This window comes from Dendrobates tinctorius, unplaced genomic scaffold, assembly GCF_039654945.1.
Source record: "Dendrobates tinctorius isolate UK_male_01 unplaced genomic scaffold, ASM3965494v1 ptg000156l, whole genome shotgun sequence".
Taxonomy (NCBI): domain Eukaryota; kingdom Metazoa; phylum Chordata; class Amphibia; order Anura; family Dendrobatidae; genus Dendrobates; species Dendrobates tinctorius.
Window position 1 is genome coordinate 9,519,188 of NW_027361823.1, and position 16,162 is coordinate 9,535,349.

A 16,162-nucleotide genomic window follows, 5' to 3' on the forward strand; every position below is an offset into this window, starting at 1 on the left:
CCGCGATCAGCACGGGTCCCATGGACGGGATAGTACGTCTGATGTCAGGAAGGGGTTAAAAGGATAGATGAGGAAGTTGATTGCACATTAGCAGAATATATGGCTAAGATATTAACTCACAAAGAAGTTTTTACTCCTAATTTTGTTCCAGGAAATCCACTAACAAAACCGGAGATCATGAAACCTGCAGACTGGGTCCTTGTGAAGGTGATAAAGAAGAAACACTGGCACCATCCTAAGTGGGAAGGTCCTTACCAAGTCCTGTTGACTACTCCTACTGCGGTCAAGATTGCTGAGCTCACCTCCTGGATCCATCTCTCACACTGTAAACTTGTCAGACAGGTAGGGACAGAGTAGGATCTGACTTGCTTGTCAAAGTCCAGCTACAAAGGGAGGTTTTCCACAAGGGAAAGCTTGTCTCAAACTGGTGAAGTCTCCCATTCATCCCCCTATCCGGACAAGACGGTCAGATCTAGGATGTGTACATCAGGGTTAGTCACATGTATGGTCTTTATAACTATGGTGATGGGAGATTGGAGAGTAATAGATCCAGCAGGAGAGGAAAGTCCAGGGCGGTGGAATGGTTTCGGATTTAAGACCTTAAATCTTACTTTTGAAATTGCACAGGAGGCTACTATCTTAGTGGATTTCTGTCTGTTGTATACAGGATATAGTGATAGGGAACAAGCTGTGAAACTAGCAGAGTCTGATAAGTATGTTTGTGTTATAAGCTCTAATAGCAGAGGGGATCGAATGTGTGCTGACTGGCGTAAAGCAGCGTGGACAACTGCAGCCCGAGACTATAGGTATAAGCCTTATGGTTTCACAGATTTAAAAGCCAGATTCTCCATTAGGAAAAAGGAAACATCCCCTTGCACAAATAAGAATAATTGTAATCAGCTATTGATAACTTTAAAAAACCCTAAGATGAGGGATCAAAGGTTATATGCCATAGGGGCTGATGTATCAGGAACAGATCCAATAGGACATTTCTACATAGAGGTTCAGAATAATACTAAACCAAGATCCAAGGAAGGTATGTCAGAAAAAACCCTAATAGAGTCTATAGGGCCCATGGTTAGATTTTCTAACCTGACTTATGAAGATAAATTAGCTTTAGAGACAGGCTATAAGGAGAAGAATGAATGGTTAGAATGGCTTAAATACACTGCAAAAAGTCTTAAAAAATCAAATAGTATAGCTTGTGCAACAGCCAGACCACAGTTGGGAACTGTCCCTTTTCCCCTCAATGATCAGGAATATTCAGAAGGATTACAGTGTATAATTAAGTTATATAGTAAGACTTATGTCCCCTCAGAAAGGGAAATGTAAAACATTATCATTTTTATTTCCTCCACTAGAGAATCCGGATATCCCACCACAGGTGATTGTTTATCCTGGTAACTATACTTGTTTTAGTCTTCCAGGGCATGGGCACGACTTCGGTGAGCTCCAAGATGACTTCTGTAGAGAACGGATCATTGTCTCTCACAGAGTAAAGTACTCAGCCATATGGTCAAACCACACTACCCTGAGAGCGGATATATGGTGGTTATGCGGTGATAAAAGGATAAGAGCCAGATTACCACATGGTTCCCGAGGGGATTGTGCCGTGGTCCAGCTAATCATGCTGTTCCACCTGTTGTCAACAGGGATATGGCCAAAGGTACGTAGTGGGAAGAGACAAAAGCGTGAAACTCCGCAAGGATCCTTCGATTCTAGTATCTACATAGATGACATTGGAGTTCCCAGGGGAGTGCCCAACGAGCACAAGGCTAGGAACCAGGTAGCAGCCGGGTGGGAATCCATAATTTGGTGGGTGACTATAAATAAAAATGTAGATTGGATAAATTACTTATACTATAACCAGCAGAGATTTGTTAATTATACCCGAGATGCAGTTAAAGGGGTAGCAGAGCAATTAGGACCAACTTCTCTTATGGCTTGGCAGAATAGGATGGCATTAGACATGCTTTTAGCAGAAAAGGGAGGTGTATGTAAGATGTTTGGAGGATTTTGTTGCACGTTTATCCCTAACAATACAGCTCCAGATGGAAGTATCTCTAAAGCTCTTGATGGACTGACTGTCCTGTCTAATGAATTAGCTGAGAATTCTGGATATGACGACATATTTACTTCCTGGATTGAAGGATGGTTTGGGAAATGGTCCAGATTATTCACTTCTGCGTTGATATCTCTTACCATCGTGGCCAGTGTACTGATCGTTTGTGGATGCTGTGCTGTTACATGCATTAGAGGACTTGTTCAAAGACTGATTGACTCTGCCATAATAAAAACTATGTATCAAGGAATGGAGAATTTTAAACCCAATGAAGGAATGGAAATTTTGGAACTTTATGATGAAGATTCCCAATAATACTTTCCCATAGTATCAATAGTCTGTTATATGAAGAGTTTCTGTGAAAGCTGTCAAAAGAAAACTAAAACTCCGATGTTTACAGATAAATAATTTTATTACAAGATGAGGGAATGTTATAATAATTGTAATGGATGCTTTTCTGTTATTGATGTGTGTGTATATATATAATATATATATATATATATATAATGTGTGTGTGTGTATATATATGTATATACACGCACATGATTGCATAAGCCATTTATTTTGCTTAGACTTTGAAACTCTTTTTAGCTTACGTATTGTGAACATATGGGTGTTACCTTTGGGTGTTACTTTTTTGTGAACGTTAGCTGGCTTTCCTTATCTTGCGTGACTTCTCTGGTAACTATAGATAAGGATTGTTAACAAGCTAAGCTTATTCTAATTGCATGTACTATTTTTTCTTGCATATGTAGTGTTTTCAACGCCTTCTTTGCCTGCTATTTAAACTCTAAGAATATGTATTGAGGGAGACAGAGGACTCCTCACATCTTGTGTGGTCGTCATTCTCTCTCCATGCCGGCATGTCCAATAAAGAAGCATCTTACTTATTCAGGTCTGGACGATTTCTAATTGGAGCATAGAAAATCCCTGACAGTTCACATGCTCCGTTGCCTTCTGGATGGTAAGGGGTGGTCCGGGACCGCTCCATGCCATACAAAAAATACAGTTCTTCCATCACCTTGCCTTGGAAACATGCACCTTGGTCAGAGTGGATGCGCTTTAGGCACCCATACACTCGGATGAAGTCTTGACAAATGGCCCACGCCGCCGACTCGGCAGTCTGATCTCTAGTCGGGGTGACTACCGCGAACTTGGAGAAGTGGTCGGTCATCACCAAACAGTACTGTGGCGCCCGGGCTGAGTGTCCCACGAGGAGATAGTCAATCATCAAGACTTCTAGTGGTTCCTTGGTATGTATGGTCTGGATGGGTGCCCTTTGTTCAGTACTCTTAATGAGGTCGCATACACGACATTGCTGGCAAACCTCTTCTACCACGGACTCCAACCGGGGGAAGAACACGTACCGCTGTAACCACCAGTTGGTCTTTGTGGACCCGAAGTGGGCTCCAAATTCATGGGCTTCTTTAGCCACTTCTTGGGCCATTCCTCCTGGGATGACCACCTGCCACCTTCAGTATCTTTCGGCTGTTGTCTCTTGCGATATAGCACCAATTCTCGCACCTCCATCCTATCCCACTGGTGTAAGACACTCTTCATCTCAGCGTCCAGACTATCTCTCTCTTGTTTGCCAGGCTTCCACTTCTGCGCTACCCAGCATTTCATTTGTCTCAGCCCTTCGTCTTCGTCTTGTACATATCCCCATTCTTCATTGGCTCTCCCCAGGGATCGGGGTAGTGTGCAGGCCTCCCTACTTGACTGAACCGCAACCACTGGGGTCCTGAACTTATGGAAGTGTGGGGCTTCTTCCTCTCCGAGTTGTTCATCGAGATCCCCCACTGGAGTTTCCACCATCACTCGTGACAGGCTGTCGGCATTTTCAGTGGCAGAGCGATAACGGATGGTAAAGTCAAACATGGCCTGGCGAGCCACCCACCGTTGTTCCAAGTGCCCCAATTTAGCATTCTCAAGGTGGGCCAGGGGATTATTGTCCGTTCGAACTTTAATCTTGGTCCATGCCAGGAAGCCCACAAACTTCTCTGTCATGGCCCACACCAGGGCACTCTGTATGGAGCAATATATGGGGTCCAGTCTGTATGGAGCATTATGTGGGTCTCATTCTGTATAAAACAATATATGGGGCCCATTCTGTATGAAGCATTATATGGGTCATTGAGGACAGGTCGGCTCCAGGTTTTTGTGGGCCCCGGGTGAAAGAACCTCAGTGGGCCCCTTTAACACATTCTATGATTCATGATGAAATATAGATATAGTACAATGCCAAAGAATTCACTTACGTCTTACATACATGAGTGCTATCTATTGTAAATTCTACAATAGCTAAGAAATGGGCGAATCTTTGCAGCGCACAGTGCATGCCCTGGGGGGGATTCAAAAGTCTGCAGAGTGACTGCAGACTTTTCATTTTAGGACAGTATAGTCCTCCATACAGTATTATGGGCACCACATAGTCCTCCATACAGTATTATGGGCACTACGTAGTCTTCTATTCAGTATTTTTGTCACCACATAGTCCTGCATACAGTATAATGGACCCCATATAATGCTCCATTCAGTATAATGGGCCCCATATATTGCTCCATGCAGAATAATGGGCCCCATATAATGCTCCATGCAGAATAATGGATCCCTTATAATGCTCCATACAGAACATTGGACCCTATATCTTGCTCCATGAAGAATAATAGACCTCATAATGCTCCTACAGAATAATGGATACCTTATAATGCTCCATACAGAATTTGACCCATATAATGCTCTGACCCCCCCCCCGACACAGGCCCCATAGCATGTTGATGTCCCGTCGGTGAGTGGGGCCCCCTGCTTGCTCAAGGCCCCAGCACTTACCTAGATGCAGGTGGTGACAAGTAAAGTTCATTTTCCCCTGGGTTCTGTACTACGGCTTGGCACCTTCATAACTCTATTAACCCACATATTACCAATAATTTGTGCTGGTGTTTAGGAGGTGATATTATTCTCTGATCTGTGCCTCCCTGATATGGTTGTCCAGCTATGCAAATATCTTCTGCATTTGGGGAGAGAATGCTACTATATTGTATATCTTGGGTTAGAATAGAAGCTTTGTTGCTGCGTGTCTTGTATATAACAGTTGTGTTATCAAATTGCCAATGGAGGTTGAATTGTAGTGAGGGTTGGGAGAGTCTCAGTCTTGGCTATTCTTAGGGTTGTGAAACAACTGAGGGCTGTTTGACCAGTGTCCACCACAGCTGCACTCCGAGCAGTAGGGATAAGACCACTGGACACTGATCAGTCAAGGTCACATCTTGTCTAGTAGACATCCTAATATATTGGAGCTGTGCTACTAATGGAGTTATAAACGAGGCTGATGCAGACCGAAGTATTGGTCCTGAAATGTTTAGGGTGTGACCTCTGATGACCAGTAATGTGTAGAGCACCAGGTTCTGAAACTGAGGAGTTCAAATAAGAAATTACTCTTTTACATGATAAATTTTCTGTTTGTCACCTATTATCTGGAGCTGGTGAGCTCTAATCATCATGAGATGGGTGGGAACGCAATAAATCAGGTAATTTAATACTTTATTCAGCTCAGAAGTAAAATTTTATTGTATTTTTGACTTATTGTTATGGCTCACAATCTGATTATTGATATTGTTGTGGCTCACAATCTAAACTCCCTATCCATATGTTTTTATAGTGTGGGAGGAAACCGGAGAACCCGGAGGAAACCCACGCAAACACGGGGAGGACATATAAACTCCTTGCAAATGTTGTCCTTGGGATTGGAGCCCAGGACCCCAGAGCTGCAAGGCTGCAGTGCTACCCACTGAGCCACCGTGCTGCCCCAAACTAAATTCAGACAAGTTGTTTCTTTTCCAACAGATTCATCCATCACTTCTTCAGCCTTGTACTGTATAGCGTGGAGAGCTGTCCGCCTTGTCTCTTCACCCTGAGTTGCTCTTGTTGGTGTAAAATCCTTACGTGGTGGCCAGTTGATATAATCGGCCTCCACACCAGCTGCAATAACATTTATTCTCGGCTTTTTCTAAAACGCCCGAATCTACAAAGATAGAGGGAATATTGGTTAACAGACTGCCATGAATGGTGGTTAGTATCATGGATTGTATGAAAAAGAACAAACTGTAACCAATATATGAAGAACTGTCTGTAGACAACAACATATAATATGTAGCATCCTTAACCCTACAGCTTCCAGATGTCCGTCTACTCTGATAGTACTAAAATATAAAAGCATAATACCAACAGAACCGCACTGGTGTCATTGCACACTGATTGTGGTTCATGAGGCATTGAGTCATGAGAATTACTTACTTGTTATCACATGAAGTACATCGATAGTAGATGTTATATCATAACGGATACTGGTGAAATTCCTTCACCTCTGGCAGCTCAGGATGGATATCAGTGACCCTTTTTGCATAAGCCTGCCATAATGTACCATGACCATCTTTCCTCGCATCGATTAACCAGCAGGCAACATGGCACATCTCGTGTGCAAGTGTGGATCGTAATCGCTCTGAAAATAAAATAATTTATACAAGCATGAGATGACCTGAGTACAACCTGTTTGAATATTTTTGCTTTACATATCAGGACATAATAAAAAATATGTGGTCATTAGGTCTTCACATAAGGGAAATACAGGCGTGATGGGAGCAATTACAGTCACCATTTAGCGCACCGAAAGTGGTGGCTGTAAAACCCCCCCGAAACTGACTGACAGCCACACTGAGCTGTGCACTGTCGAGCTGGCTGTCAGTCAGTGCCGGGGAGTGCTTACAGTCATCACTCTCAGTGACCGGTGACTGTAATTGCTTGGGCCACAACTGCATCACTGAAAGCCGGCAGCTCCTGGATAAAGTTTATTTTCTCTCGGGTGCTGCACTTTCAGTACTACGGCTGGTCACCATAACGCTATTAACCATATCTGCAGGCAAATAGCATCATTGGACCAGACAGGCTTCCTTTAGGTCCATATTATTAATAGCACATGGCTGCTACTGCCCTGTTAATTCCTATGAAACCAGCAAAGGTGTACTTAATTTTTCAGACATTGCTTTTCCATGTTGGCCTAGTTTTTGTCAAATAGGTAATGACACAATGATATTTATCATGAGTTGTTATATTCTGAGGTTGTATTTAGCTAATTTTAAGACATTCTAAATTCAAATGTTTTTTTTATTTTGTCCTGATATGTAAATCCATAGAATTCAAAGAGGGTGTACTTATTTCTTCTCATGATTGACTGTACAATGCGTATATAAGATGTATTACAACCCAGGTAGCAGCGTGTTCCCATGTATACACGTTATCATATAAAGCTGCTGGAAGTGATGTGACGCCTACCTGCAGAAATTAAGACTTGATCGGAAAGTTCAATCCTGGAGCAACGTTGTTTTTTCCCTTCGCTTTGATAAGTTATAGCGGATTCTGGGTGCAGCGTCTTACTCCACTCAATTTTCAATTCATCAGGAAGCTAAAAAGAGGAATTAAATTCCATTAATCTGTAAACTCTTAGATCCCAATCTAACAAAGTACCCAGCGCTCATGTGTAATTTACGTCACTGGTCTCCTTCTATGGGGCATGGGGTATTTTGAGAAATCCAAGTTGTGAGAGCAACAACAAAAATAAACTTATTATAAAATGTCCAAATGTCAACTAAATGGTTTCATTAATAAATGTAAAAATCCTTTGACTGTCAAGCAAAAGTTAGAGAATCTCTGTGTCTATGGCGCTTGTGTAAGGTTTCCTCTCAATCAATAGATAAGATTACGACTTTCCTGGGATTTTCAATAACCAAATTACCCAACAGTGACAAATGTGTTATGGAGCCCTCCAGAAAGCTAAAGCTGCTTTTCTTAAAAATAATTGTGGGAGGAGGGAGAGGATGGATTTGTGATGTATAACCCAGATACTGATGATAGGATACCTGATTGTTGAACACGGTTTCATTATACAGCCGATACAGACGTGTCACCAGCTCCTCTTTATTCTCCTGGAAGTTTGTCACGTAGATGGAACTGGGTGATATGACGTCTTTCAGGAAACATCCAGGGATTTTGCACGTTGGCATATCTGCACAGAAATATGGAGAAGTGAAGAGATTTTATTTTTGAGGCACAAAACTGATGATTTTGCTGATAAGGCATGTCAGTACTCAGGTCCATACTAGAGAGGGGTCTAGAAACAAGGAGTCTGGAGAGTCAATAAAACTACAAATATAGGTTCAAACTAGAGAAGAATACATCACTGACCAGACTACCAGAGATCCACAGGATCCTACATTGGGATCTGACATTATAATGAGGTCCAAACACAACAGCTAATTTAATTGCAGTGAATACAATTTTGGGGATTAATTCGGGGAAGCTGGAGAATTCTAATTTCAAGTGATTCAGTCATCTCTAGAAACCAGTAGACAGCAGATTCCACAAAACCTTTTCCTATAAAAATACTGAGTAATGCAATGTGGCCCCAATATAGCACTGCAGCCCATAGCCGACATAAGCTGGTTTCTAGAGTAATAGACCACCCATGTGTGACACCACCAGTAATGATGGATGACATAGGCCATGCTGTACCCTTGCCTTGTTGTTTTTTATATTAATAGTTACCTGGCTTCAAGACGACAACTTCATTCAGTTCTGCCTCCTCCTGCATGCCTCGACGTCTCCGGACCCCACACAAGTAACTGTGATAATGAAATATCTTTATGTAAGCTGGTACAGAAGATAATATTCAGTTACCCACCAGAATATGCCCCTGTCCAACCACAGAGGGTAAGATGTACAGTGTATACCAGTCCTAATATATTACCCCATAATACAGCACCAGGACCGGCAGCTGCAGATTATATCACAGCCCTGTAGTATACCCATCTGCTGCAGTTACTGTGCCCCCTGTAGGTCAAACACTCACTTATATAGCGCCATTAATTTTACATGACTTTACAGACATCGTCATTGCTGACCCCATTGGGGCTCGCAATCTAAATTCCCTATCCCTATGTATTTGGAGTGTGGGAGGAAAGTGGCGTACCGGGAGGAAACTCACGCAACCACGGGGAGAACATACAAACTCCTGCAGATGTTGTCCTTGGTGGGATTTGAACCCATGACCCCAATCCTGCACAGACACAATGCTAACCACTGAGCCACCGTGTTGCCGATTTGTATAAAATGACAATAATGTGATATGCAGAGGAGAAGATGGAAACTCACCAGAAGATCCAGATCGTGGCCAAGAAGGCAACAATTGTTATCAGACATATGGGCAGGACATAGCGACGAATGACTAGTGATAAAGAAACAAGATGGCGGTTATTAATTCCTATCAGAGTAAGAATGTTCTAGAAAACATTGTCAGTATAAGAGCGCCACATTACATATATCAGGACTTGGTATAGGATGATTGGAGTAGGACTAGGAGATGAAGGAAATGACTACTCACTATTATTATCGTCGCTGATTTCCAAATTCAATCTGGGGAATATCCCAGTCCATGATCTCTGGGAAACCGCTGTCCAGAAGAGAAAGAAGGAAAATGAAGACATGAAACCCATGATATCAGCACGTGCCCCCAATACTGTAACGTGGGGGATAGAAGACTCCTTATAAGGCCATGTGCACACGATGCAGATATCCAGCTGATCCGCAGCGGATTTTACCGCGCAGAAACGCTGCATATCCGCATTGTGATGTACTTAATCAATTGAAAAAAAAACGCTGTGCAGACGCTGCGGATTTTTCCGTGTGGTTTTCTTGTGGTTCAAAATATGCAGCATGTCACTTCTTTTGTGCGGTTTTCGACCTGCTCTATTCTCCAAATCCACAGGGGGAAAACCGCACAAAAACCGCAAGAAAAAAGGAAGAAATCCACAGGAAAAATGCAGGTCATCTTCAATTCTGCGTGGAAAAATCCGCAGGGCAAAAAAGTACATGTGCACTTAGCCTAACTGAACCCTAGAAACTTACCCAGTCCCCGGTGACAACGTCCATTACCTGCTGATATCATTGGAACGTTCTCACCTGAACATGAGCAAATCACCAAAAATAGAGAACAATTCTCTGCATCTCTATATTGTCCAAAATTACCCCTATAAAGATTTGGCGCCCCCAACACATAGAACACTGGTCCCAGCGCTGTGATGTCACATCAGAATTCTGTAGTCTGAGCGCTGCTGATGTCATCAGAGACGGCCTGACTGATGGCGGTGTATGGGAATATAATATGTACAGGGGGATTCTACCTTCATTTACACACATTGTATCATCAGCTGAGAGTAAATGTTCACCCATAGATAACATTCAGGAGCTAAATATGTTCAAGGTGTCTCTGATAAATATCCTCATATTCCTTTATAACGGCCTGAGCTGAGTTTTCTGATACGGAGCTAACAATCTCCTGCATAGCCATAGCGGTAAATGACACAATTCTGTCTGCCACCACTAGAGAATATTGGAACTACTACAAACATGGATACACTCAACTCAATAGTAATCAGCATTCAGTGAGCTCCCCCTAGTGGTGGCTTCAGACATGCACATTTTTTCTATAAAGGGAATGATTAGATTATAGAATAATGGCTAATTTCTTCATACTACAGCACCGCTCCTACCCACAGGCCGTGTTCGGTATTACACTTCAATGACTTTCAAGTGAATGGTGATAAAATGCAATATCATAAACGACTGTTCTATAACCAAAACCCATGAACATATAAAGAAAACACAATATTTAATCCTCATTTATCAGTGTCTCTTACCTTCTCGTGGATAAGCAGGTCTCCCGTCTACATAATAGAAAAAAATTGCGAACAGCACTACAGCAACTCTCCGCACATCCATCCTCTTCAACTTCAAACCCTCAAAAGACTCCAGTGTCCTCCAGCGCATAGAACACTGAACGCAGCATTGTGATGTCACAGAGCGTCAGAACTGCCAGCTGTGATGATGTCATCAGTGATGTAGTCTCAGTAAGGAATCCTCCAGCGCATAGAACACTGAACGCAGCATTGTGATGTCACAGAGCGGCAGAACTGCCAGCTGTGATGATGCCATCAGTGATGTAGTCTGACTAAGGAACAATAGATGAGCAATAATATTGCACGCCCCACTTTTCAGTTTTTTACTTTCCACAAAAAATTTAAATAAACAATAAATTTTGTTCAACTTCACAATTGTGTTCCACTTGTTGATTCTTCACCAAAAATTTACATTTGGTATCTTTATGTTTGAAGCATGATATGTGGGAAAAGGTTGAAAAGTTCCAGGGGGCCGAATACTTTCGCAAGGCACTGTATATATTATTTTATTTGATTTAATCACTTCTTTGGAGTAGGTATATTAAACATTTTTTCCTGTAAAATGACTTGTGTTTAAGGCAAAATTTAAAAAGGATGTAAAAAAATATAATTTAAGTATAAGAAATTTTATTACAAAAATGGGAAATTTCAGTTTAATTTATGAAGGAAGCAAGAACTGCCAAAAATAAGGTACTCAGATATACCCTGCATTACACATAAACGAGGCCCTCATACACATTCTGTTCAAATTGGTACTCCTACTGTAGATTCATAAAGGCTATGCAGTTTTGAGGGTTGTATACCAAGAAAATGTACTCCAGACCACGGAATAGTCTATGGGTGAGCAATATAATACCGATAAGGGTATGTGCACTCTTTTAGTAAACTTTCTGCACCATTTCTGCATTTCTTGGCAGGAAAAATACAGCTGAAAAAAATTGTGCAAGGATAGGTGCAGGGCAGGAGGCATCTGCACCAGTGTTTTGGGCAGGGTATCGGGAAGCACCTAGCATAGGGGAAGAAGTGGTGTCACTCGATCGCACCAATTGTGGACCTGGGCATTAAGCCCACCGAGTCACGTGCCTGATCACGCTGGTGATGATTAGGTTCTTAGTGGCCAGGCCCCTGCTGATCTTTGCATGGCACAGGTTGCAAATGGCCATTTGGTTTGTCTCAGAACTCTCTTTAAACAAGTCTCAGACAGGGAACAACTAACTGATTGTGAAATTCAGGACTGTCGGTTCTCTGCGTGACAGTTGCCTGCCTTCTCCCTCTGGTCAGCCCACAGCCTCCTCCTGTCTGTTTTGGTACTGCCAATCTCTCACCCTTAGCACTGCTGGCCTTGCTCTGCATGCCAGATTCCCAGGTTGTGTCTATGACTTCATCATCCACCACCTCGTCTTCCATCAACACACCCTGGTCCTCCTGACTTCGTGACTTAACAACATGCCTTAGCGGCAACTGTTTCTTATCATCATTATCAATCTCCTTATCCCAAATGTTCCATTCCTCACTGTCATGTTCTTGTGGCCATGGCTGCTCTAAGTTCTGGGCATCACTAAATAGCATGTCCTGTCCCTCTTGGAGAATGCAGGTTGAGAGGCCACAATCAAGAAATGTGAGAAAGATCTCCCCGGAGTGGCCTAGTGTGGGATCACTAGACTCCAGGGACTCAACATGGTGGGAGGAAGGAAGATCAGGGTGGGGATTAAGTGATCCAGACTTTAGGCTGGTGAGACTGGACCATGTGGAAGACTTCAGAAATGGTGTACCGTGCCTCCCTGCAAAGTGGGACACAAACCTATGTCTCTTGGATGAGGCATATTATTCTATGTAGCACCTTATGAGGCCATCATTAACCTTTTATGCAGCATTATGTGGGGCATATTCTATGGAGCATCTTATGGGGCCATCATTAACCTTTTATGCAGCATTATATGAGGCATATTATTCTATGGAACTTCTTATGAGGCCATCATTAACCTTTTATGCAGCATTATATGGGGCATATTATTCTATGGAGCATCTTATGGGGGCATCATTAACCTTTTATGCATCATTATATAGGGCATGTTATTCTATGGAGCATCTTATGGGGCCATCAATAACCTTTGTGCAGCATTATATGGGGCATATTTTTGCATGGAGTATCTTATGGGGCCCATCATAAACTTTATGGAGCATTATAAGGGCCCATCATGAACTTTATGGACCATTATGTGGGCCCATAATGAACTGTATGGAGCATTATATTGGCCCATCAAAAACTGTATGGAGCATTATATGGGGTTCCTGATTCAATATGGAGCCCCCTTGCATTGCCCAAGTATTGTTGAGTACACGTACTGGAATATCTCTGGTCTTGGATATACAGTACATACCGTATTTTGAGAATTTAATCGCTATGGTATGGATTTCTTTTTTAAAGTCTTTTTTTTATCCTGTTAGAAATGGATCCCAATACTTCTAATACTGACCAAAACAAAAACGCAGGTCATATGAAGCTGGTTTCAAACTTAAGGTTGTGTCAAGAGCAGAAGAAAGCAATAACAGTATTGCAAGTAGGGAATTTTGTGTTAACGAAAAACAAGTGAGGGAGTGGTGGAAAATGAAAGTGGACTTGGAAAAGATTCCAAAGGCAAAAAAAGCTCAACGTGGTTTAAAGATGTCATAGGAGGCTCTAGAGACTGAATTGCATACATGGGTTATGGAGTGTCGTAAAGAGGGTTACGGCATAACACGTATGGGAATTCGCTTACGTGCCCTTCAAATGGCTAAAGAAGACAAATTGAAAGCACCAGGAATTGAAAATTTTGTTGCATCAGCAGGATGGTGTACCCGCTTCACGAATAGATTTAGCCCATGTTTGCTGCAAAGAACAAAGATTTCACAGAAGTTGCCAAAAGACCTTGATGAAAAAGTGATGTCATTCCATTCATTCATCATAAAACAAAGAAGGATCCATAACTATGACCTGGGAAATATTGGAAATATGGATGAAACACCTATGACTTTTGATCTTCCAAGCAACAGAACTGTGGCAAATATTGGAGACAAAACTATTTTACTCAGAACCACAGGAAACAAAAACAATATGGTAACAATAACTTTAAAAGTACAAAAACCTTACTTAGCTCAATCAGCAACTAAGCTAAAACACAATAGTTAAAATCTTTTAAAGTCACTGGATTCTTCATCATCTGTATGCCCAAACAGAGCTTCAGCTTCAGCTGATAAGAGGTTATCAGCATAGACATTGTCATCATCACTGAGTTGGTCATCCCGTCAATGCTATTGTATGAAAACGACAGTAGTGACGGGATGACCAACTCAGTGATGATGACAAGAATCCAGTGACTTTAAAAGATTTTAACTCTTGTGTTTTAGCTTAGTTGCTGATTGAGCTAAGGTTTTTGTACTTTTAGGCTGTGTGCCCACGTTACGTTTTTTAAGCATTTCCGCAGCACTTTTAGACAAGCGTTTCTGCTGCGGAAATGCTTAAGGAAAGCATTTAATGTAATAGAATGGAAAACGCACATGTGCTAATGGTGCGTTTTTAACCACTGCGGAAACGCTTAGCAATTAAAAACGCAGCATGTTCATTAAATTTGCGGAATTGCATGCCATCAATTATATTGGCAAAAACGCATAGGAAAACGCATGTCAAAACGCTTGACAATCGCGTCAAAAACGCATGTCAAAAAGCGCATGCGTTTTCCCTGGCAAGGGCATGCGTTTCTGCTCAGGAAAAAAACACTTGAAAAACGCTAGGTGGGCACATAGCCTTAAAGTTATTGTTACCATATTGTTTTTGTTGGCCCTCTTTTCCAATTACAGTGCTCGTTTAATGTTTTTCTTTTAAATAAATATTCAAAAACATTTAACCTACTGATGTCTCAATTAATCTTACTTTTATTGGTATTTATTTTTATTTTTGAAATTTACCAGTAGCTGCTGTATTTTCCACCCTAGGCTTATACTCGAGTCAATAAGTTTTCCCTGCTTTTTGTGGCAAAATTAGGGGCCTCTGCTAATACTCGGGTCGGCTTATACTTGAGTATATACGGTATATTAAATATTTTGAACTAGCTGAAGAGCCCGGCGCTGCCCGGGCATAGTAACTAACTGTGGTTAGTTATAACAAATTATAATTATCCTCCATCCCATAGTTCTGTGCCCATATACCCATCATTAGTGTTGAACGATACCGTTCGATACCCCAAAATATCATATCGGATGGTATCGCCCGATACGAAAAAAATATCGGGTATCGCCGATTACGATACCGGAAGTCCCATTCAAGTCAATGGGACTTCCGGTATCGGAATTTAAAAAAGCCCTTTATTTCCTTGTTGGCTAATTCTACATAATTGAAAACAAATAAGAATCATGTAGAATGTATTGTGGGAGGTGGAGGAGACATTAAAGGCATAGTGGTTTATTCAAATCACATGGCATAGCATTAATTCCAATTTTTTTTTTCAAGACGTTCAGAGTTAAAAAGATACTGACTATGTTAACCTTTTTTATATTTTGTCAGATATGTATGTTTCACAACTTCCATGCTCTTCACCTTCTTTTGTACTTCTCCCACACTTTCTCCTTCGTGATCCGCAGCAGTAGCATTTTTCTCATCAACTTTTTCTTCACCTTATTCTTCTTCATCTTCTTCCCATTAATTTTTTTTTTCCATTCTTCATATTCTTCTTATTCAGCTATTATTAATTTTCATATGCTATTTCTTCATCTTCTTCCTATTCTTCTTTTTCTTCATTTTCTTATGGTGACAGGCATTCCTGTAGTTCTTATCTATAAAAGTTATAAGATTACACCTTACGTTCTGCCTGTCACTAAAGATTTACAACAGGATTTGTCCGCATTCAGTTTGGCCTGCAGCAGCAGGCATTTTCCAGGGGCACCACGAGGAGGAACGGACTCACCCCCATTTACTGCTTAGTCTTCTTTTGCTTATAATTTTGATTTCTTCTATGCTGATTTTTAGTCTTATGCTTAATGTTCTTCTGCTTTCTGTTCTTCTGCTTTTGCTTCTTCTGCTTCTTGTTCTTCTGTCTTTTGTTCTGTATCTTGGTGGTTGTCTTCATGTTCTTTGTCCTCTTGGTCATATTATTTAGGGTCATATTTCTGGTCTTCTTTGGTGTGGTCTTCAGGGTCGTCGTCATCAGGGTCGTCGTCATGGAGATCAATACGGATTACCAAAGACAATTTCAAAAAGCTTGATCTTGGAAATGTAGCAGAAGGTACAAGAAGGCTGAGAAACTGGCGAGAACCAGCTGACAGTACTGGAACCCGTAGT

General features: G+C 41.6%; 1 pseudogene; it reads left to right on the forward strand.

Annotated features, from left to right (window-relative positions):
* The window catches only part of LOC141051226 (uncharacterized), a 108,267-nt pseudogene extending 93,531 nt beyond the window's left edge, over positions 1–14,736 (forward strand).
* Positions 14,737–16,162: the final 1,426 nt, after the last annotated feature.